The 7722-nt window shown below is 40.4% G+C and overlaps 1 long non-coding RNA gene and 1 pseudogene across 1 annotated transcript; both read right to left on the bottom strand.

The window, feature by feature from the left end:
• Window positions 1-1785: 1785 nt before the first annotated feature.
• On the bottom strand, window positions 1786-2734 carry LOC119877360 (annotated as a pseudogene).
• Window positions 2735-2879: 145 nt separating this feature from the next.
• LOC119877359 lies at window positions 2880-7502 on the bottom strand. Its single transcript, XR_005375712.1, has 3 exons — window positions 7373-7502; window positions 6293-6347; window positions 2880-2976 (listed from the first exon to the last, which is right to left on the bottom strand). It is a non-coding gene; the product is annotated as an uncharacterized LOC119877359 (long non-coding RNA).
• Window positions 7503-7722: the final 220 nt, after the last annotated feature.

Here is a 7722-nt window from a genome sequence, read left to right as displayed (position 1 = left end):
TATTTTACATAGAGGCCAGAATCAGGGAGAGCGGCAGTTAGAGAGAGGGGGAAGAGGCTCCCCACCCCTAGGATTGCAGCCTGAGCCTAAGAAAGATACTAAATCAACTGAGCCACCCAGGTGCCCCTGTACTTTTTATTAAATAATAACAGATGGGTTCATATCAGAAGATCTGTTTTCATGATGCTAGAAAGAAATGGAGTTTGTAGCAATCAATTGCTTGCAAATCAAGGTCATGTCCCATAGAGCTTCAGAGTCCTTTACCTTAAAATGAACGTCATGTATTGAAAGAAACCTTACAAGATTGTTCCATTAAAAACTCTGGACCTTTATAGTGAAGTGACTGCAACCAAAACTTACCTTGTTCAATTAGATAGCAGGCTCAGGGCTTCAGGGGACTTTGAAGGCACATGGTCAGAAACCTCGCATCTATGAGAGGTAGGAGAGAAGGTCTGGGCATTCTCTGTCTTGCTTTGTGCCTTTTCCATCTCCCTGGTCTCACTGGGTTTTGAGCCTGTTTCCTGGCAATACTTACAAGTTAAAATTTAAATTTTGTCTGGCTGCATTATTATGACTTTCATAAAGGTCAGCCTCATCACAAACAATTCATAGCACACACCTACCACCCCCCTAATCTTGAAAAATACCATTGAGTGAATAGCAGTGATCTGAGTAAGAATTTGCACATTAAAAGGTAGATTATGGGGTTCTGTTTGGATGATAGCAATCAGACAACTAATTGTATTGGCACCATTATACATTTAAATCTCTGATTTTAGCCAAACTTTAATCATGCCTTCACATTCATTTTGCTCGTCCTTATGTGGTAAGCAGAATAATGGTCCCCCAAAGATGTCCATGTCCTAATCCTCAGGAACTCTAAATATGTTACCTTACACCAGAATAGGACTTTATGCTTAGAATTAAAATAAATATCTTCAAATGGGAGGTTATCCTTGATTATTTATTTATTTATTTATTTTTGGAATATGGTAACAGGAAATCAGAAGATAGGTAGAGAATGAGCTTGAAAAAATTATTCCTGTGTCTTTCTCACTGCCATACAACTAAGTCCACAACTCCTGTCTCATGGCATTCTATATTCAGGTATCCTGTTCAAGTCCTAGTTGTCTTTCAGGCCCAGAGTGGTACCAACTGCTTTCTCACTTGGTAGCCCTGGGATGCCACTATGTGTTGTTAGTTTCCAAAATCCTGTCTTTACCTTTATCTGATAGATAAAATCTCCACGTACCTCATAAGAATGTGAGAAGGACAGCAGAAACCATATATACGTTTTCTTTGTAATCATGCTCTTCACTACCCACTTCAAACACACATGCATGCACATGTGCAGGGACACATACATGTGGCACCTTGCTTATAGTAAGTGATTAAGTACTGATTGTTTATTTATTGGTTATTTGATGAAATAAATTCAGAAATATCTAAAAATAAGAGTTAGAGCATGATCTGGGATAGATTCATAATAATATACCATGTATGATTTTAAACAGATGGATTTCACTGGTCCCAGGATTTATAAAATGTGCATGTTTCTTATAAGATTTCCTAACTCTTAGGAGCCAAAAGACCAACCAGAAGGAAGCAGACCCTCCTTCTGTGGGTCCATGAATTATTGTCCTTCTTCTACAAAGGAAGTACTGGATGAAGGATGGAGGGTAGGTCGACAGCAAGGTCTCAGGATGAGGATCTGACCAAATTCCAAGCTTGCTGAGGAAATTACTCAGTAGTTTGTATAGGTAAGGGAGCTAAAGGGTCTCACAGTCAGTGGCAGATTTCAAGCCTGCATGGGAAATTCCTTGTGGCCACTTTCCTCAGAGCTCCCTTCACATCCTTGTTCCTCAAGCTATAGATGAGGGGATTGAGCATGGGTGTCACCATTGCATAGAACACAGACACAAGTTTTTTCTGTTCTTTGGAAGACTTAGGTGTCATGTAAGTGACAATTCCTGACCCATAAAAGAGGATGACCACCATGAGGTGGGAACCACAGGTAGAGAATGCCTTGAGCCTCCTCACAGATGACTTCATCCTGACCACAGTCACTATGATGTGGCCATAGGATACTAGAGTTAGGGAGACAGGTATGAGGAGAATTATGACACCCATGAGGAAAATGGCCATCTCTGAAGTGTGGGTGTCTGTGGATGCCAGGATCAAGAGTGCAGGGGCCTCACAAAAAAATGAGCAATACTATTGCTGCCTCGGTAGGGTAGCCTTAGTATAAAAGTGGTATCTACCACAGACACCAGAATGCCACTGGTCCATGATCCCGCAGCCAGCTGAACACACACCCTCCAAGTCATAATGCTAGGGTAATGCAAAGGGTTGCAGATGGCCACGTATCGATCATAGGACATCACTGCCAGCAAGGCACACTGTGTACCCCCAAAAATGAGGAAGAGTAAAAGCTGAGCTGCACAACGTGTGAATGAAATGATCTTTTTCCTGGATAGCAGATGAACCAGGGCCTGAGGAACAATGTTGGTAGAAAAACAGAGGTCAGCCAAAGATAAGTTGCAGAGGAAAAAATACATAGGGTGTGTGAAGCCGAGAGTCAGCCTGAACAAGGTGCATGAGAAGCAGATTTGCAAGCACAGTAACCAGGTAGACACCCAGGAATAAAATAAATAGGAGCTTCTGAGTGTGGGGGTCATCAGAGAGTCCCAGGAGGAGGAACTCTGTCACCTGCGTACTGATTTGCTGCTCTCATACTTTGTTGTTTCAGGAAGAAGTCTACATGCTAAACATAGGTCCATAGAACCTCAGATTTGGAGGCCGTTTGAATTGCTCTCAATCACTATCAACCATTCCAAAACTCCCCTTGTTATAAAAATGATCATGCTGCTTTAGTTGGAAGCATTTTCAGTGTTGTAAAACTTCGTACTTTTAAGCTGGCGCCTTCATTCTTAGTAAGTGTAGAGTAGATCAAAAGAATCTTCTTATTCTGAATATCTAATAATTAAAGAGATTTGATTAATCTGTAAGTTATGGCATAGAATTTCACTTTATTATCAACTAGAAATTTGAGTCCTATGCTGTTATTGCCACACCTCCCCCATTTTATGCTGGCATAGATTTTTTATTTATTCTTTGGGCATATGACTGTTGTCTCTTCCCTGAAAAGACAGTCACTAAGATATAAAAAATGAAAAAGGGCCAAAGTATCTTAAAGAACTGACATTTTCTTGGACAAAATAACTTGTTTTGAAAGAGCTGGCAAATCAAGAAGTAATGGGCTAGTATGCCATCATCTCTTTGGTAATCGCACCCACGGCTTCGGATGGAACTCCCAAATATCAATCTTAACCATCAAAAACTTCCAAAATGGCAGACACACTATGACAGCATTTCCACTTGAAGCCACCAGGTTGACTAATTTTCTGCGTGCAGACTACACAGCACTAATGCACCACCTCTAGCCCATCAGCTCTCATTGCCTTGCATTACGTGTCTCCTTCTTCCCAGAAAATAAAAACTCCTCTTAAAACTAAATCTTTAGCATTTTTGTGACCTTTTATAGACATGATGTGGTGATTTATTTGATCAATTATAATTAATTAATTAAATTTAAAACTTGACCTTATGGTTTAGTAGAGTTGCTTAAGAAGCCTGTCAGATTCTCTGTGTCTAAGGCAGGAAACATTGGTTGTTCCTGACTTTGTTCCCTCTCACAGGAAAAAGAAACAACAACTATTCCAGAATAAAACACCACTAAGAAGCAACCTGCACCACAGAGACCAAGAGAGATGGCATTAGAAAGGTAAAAGAAGCAACTACACGTTGAATGCATTGTCCTTCACCCAGGCCGGTGCAACATCATGTGGACAGGCCTCCACTGAGCTTTCTAGTTCTCTAAATAAGAAAAGAAAACCCAGGGGAGATGATCTGCGCTGCCCCAGCATTGTGAGTGCTTTGCAGGAGGCCCTGCTCTGACCCCAAACTATAGGGACTGCAGGGGAGTCAATGGGGCTCTACCACTGGAATCTGATTGTGATAGAGAAGGGAGAGAGGCTTGCAACAATCAGCATACAGATCTTGGCAGAACAAAATTCATACCTGCTGTGCCCAAGGACTAATCCCAACCTGTAGCTTTGCTCATATGCAGGACTAGCTCAGATATGTACTCTGGCCAAGGAACAAGGTGGGGTGCAGAGCTGCTTGATTCAGATCCTCAAAGGAGTTTTACTAACCTCAGAGACTGGTTTCCCAGATGCAGACAGTGAGCTGAATCACAACCCTGCCTGCTGTGAAGAGTGTCTGCTGGCCTCATCTGACCAGAAGGGCTGAGGATAACTCCTGAAGCAGTACAGCCGAGCAGAGCTCTAGCTGAGAGGTCAGTGGGAAGAGCTGATTGCACCCAGAGAAAAGCCAGTACCAGAGGAACATTCCTGTGCTACATACAGGCAGAGGCATTAATTCATAGCCTAGACTGAAGGTAAATCCCAGCCCCTCCTAACTGGAGAACCTGCCTGGGAAACTGAGAGTAGCCTGAAATGACTCAACTCCCACCTAGGCAAGGAAACTAGGGCATCGCCCCACTCACTGTCAAGAGGGATCTCCTGGCTTCATCTGATTGGAAGGACTGGTGACAGCTCCTAGGGCAGTGCATCCCAGGGACATTCAAGCTAAGAGGCAGGTGCACAGAACTGAGAGTTTGCAGAGCAAAGCCAGTGGCTCTGTTCCATCAGGAAGCTTAGGGTGGGTCAAGACAAGAGAACAGAAATTAGCCAGCTTTAGAGCTGCTTTCCCACTGTGCTCAGGCAAGAAATCTTGTGTAGCTCTACTCATCACTGAATACAGCCTTCAGCTTGTGCAACCACAGAACCTCACCACAGCACATTGAAACTGCCTAGCCCATCCAACGGCCCTATATACAGTGGCACTAGAGAAGAGAGCACAACTGTAGCTTCCCTCATCTGTAGAGCAAAACTGATAACATCACTTGGCCAGGGAATTCAGTAAACCTTCTGAAGGACGGATTGGGGTCCTTAAATAAGAGCTGTACAGGCTTTGGGTTCTGTCTTGCTGCCCTGCCAGAGCAGGGAGGCTCTTTCATATATTATTACTAAATATAGTACCCAGTCTTCATCCTCTAAAAAGCCTGACCAGAGAATCCAGGCAGCCACGGGGCCCATCCTACAACCTCACTTCGGTAGGGAACTAAGACAGAAGTCCTAACCCAACTGTTTTTGGCCGGTGGCACACCTCCCATCACATTAATAGAATGAAAGAAAAGAATCATATGATCATCTCAATAGGCACAGAAAAAAAAGATTTGACCAAATTCAACACCCATTTGTGATGAAAACTCAACATATCATTCATAGAAGGAACATATCTCAGTATAATAAAGGCCATGATTTGACAGCCCACAATTATTGTCATAGTTGATGGTGAACAATTGAAAAGCTTTTCCTCTAGGATCAGGAACAAGACAAAGTTGCCCACTTTCACTACTCTAGTCAACATAATACTAGAGGTCCTGGCCAGAGCAATCAGGGAAGAAAAGTAAAAGGTATAACAATCGAAACTGTCTGTATTTGCAAATGATAAAATTTGACATGCAGAAAATCCTAAAGACTCAATCAAAAGAAGAAAACCTGTTAGATCTAATTAATGAATTCAGTAAAGTTGCAGGATCCAAAATCAACAAAATCAGTAGCATTTCTATACACCATCAACACAGTTTCTAAAAAACAAATCATCCCATTTGTAGTATCATCAAAAACAATAAAATAATTTGGAATAAATGTAAGGAGATGTAAGTGCTCTATGATGAAAACTACAAGACATTGATGAAAGAAATCCAAGACAAAAAGAAATGGAAAGCTATCTCATGTTCATGTTTAGAAGAATTAACAAATGTCAGTACCACCAAAACCTAGCTATAGATTCAATGCTGTCCTTATCAAGAGTCCAATGGCAATTTACAGAAGTAAATGAAACACTCCTCAAGTTTATATGGAACCACGAAAAACTGCAAATCGCCAAAGAAATCTGAGAAAGAAGAACAAAGCAGGAGGCATCACACTTCCTGATTTCTAGCTATATTATAAACCTATCATCAAAACATTATGGCATTGGCATAAATACAAACAAATAAACCAATGGAACATAATGGAGAATACGTAAATAAACTCAAACATATGGAGACAAATAACACTGGACAGGGGAACAAAGAATGCTCAATGAAGGAATGATAGTCTGTTTGATAAATGGTGTTGGCGTAATTGGATAGTCACATGCAATAGATTGAAACCAGACTCACCTCTTATACCACTCTCAAAAATTAATTTCCAATGGATTAGACTTAAGTGTAGGTCCTGAAAGAAAACAAATAAAAAACAAAAATAGTAGAAAAGGTGATCAGACTTGTTACCAGAGGCAGAGGGTATGGGGAGGACATTTTGGAGGAGGGGGACCAAAAACTACAACTTCTAGTTATAAGATAGATATATACTAGGGAAAGAATGTAGACCATGACGGCTACAGCTAAGACTACTTTATAGTATATTAGAAAGTTGTTAAGAGAGTACTTCTAAGTTCTCATCAGAAGAATATTTTTCCTTTTCCTTTTTTTTTCTTTTCTTTTTTTCTTGTTTCTCTATAAGAGAAGATGGATATGAGTTGAACCTACTATGGTAATGGTAATCATATCACAATATATGTAAATCAGGCCATCATGCTATATTCCTTGAACTTACACAGTGATGTATGTCAATTATTTCTCAATAAACTGAGAGGGTGGAGGGTGGAAGACTTTCATTATGTGTAGAGAGATTTGCAAGACTTGGGAGTAATAATAAAATTTCATGAAATGGTTCAAAAGAAGGGAGAACAATCTAAAGTCTAAAGATTAAGGCCCTATACAAAGTTTAAGGCTTTTGGCCCTTTATCTACTTGGTTAAAGGTGTCTCAAATAATGGTTCAAATGCATCACATAAAATGTATAGGGTTGCCAAGAAGACCAGTAATATTCACATAGAGTTTATTACAATAGTTTTAGGAAGCAAATATATAATATAATGATACATGTGCTTCTTTATTAATGAATTAAATATCAAAGTATTGTGGCAGGTCTAATAATGATCTTAATTAGAAAATTAATGAGCATAAAGGATATTTGTAGGTATCTTCAACAACTACAACGTGATATAAAAATACCTGTGATTTCTGTTGGTGATGAAGTCATGGATACTGCTAACTGATAGTTGGCTTAGATACCAACATTCAAACAAGCAGGACATTTTGAATTCCAGTTAGAGTAAAGAAGAAATAAGAAATAGCATCACATCTTAATTGAAGAGCACTCTAAAGTTCAACTTAAGAAGTCCTAGGCTAGGGGTACCTCGGTGGTTCAGTCAGGGAAGCATCTGCCTTCAGCTCAGGTCATGATCCAGGGTCATGGGATCCAGCCCCACGTTGGACTCCCTGCTCTGCATGGAGCCTGCTTCTCTTCCCTGCCCCTGCTTTCGCTCTCGCTTCTGGTCTAGTCAAATAAATAAATAAAATCTTAAAAAAGCGTTTCCTAGGCTAAAGAAATGCCCCGTTTCTCAAAAAGACATTATCACATTCTATGTTATCTGATAATGGGGTCTTAGGCATCTGGATTAGATCTATGAGTCAAAGCGATGAAGGGTTCCAATTCATCATTGTAAGAAAGCATGAATCAATAAAACATTAATATAAGCAACCACA

Source organism: Canis lupus, chromosome 21 (assembly GCF_011100685.1).
Source record: "Canis lupus familiaris isolate Mischka breed German Shepherd chromosome 21, alternate assembly UU_Cfam_GSD_1.0, whole genome shotgun sequence".
NCBI lineage: Eukaryota > Metazoa > Chordata > Mammalia > Carnivora > Canidae > Canis > Canis lupus.
The sequence above is the reverse complement of the archived record's forward strand: the minus strand, read 5'-3'. Positions and strand labels throughout refer to the sequence as shown.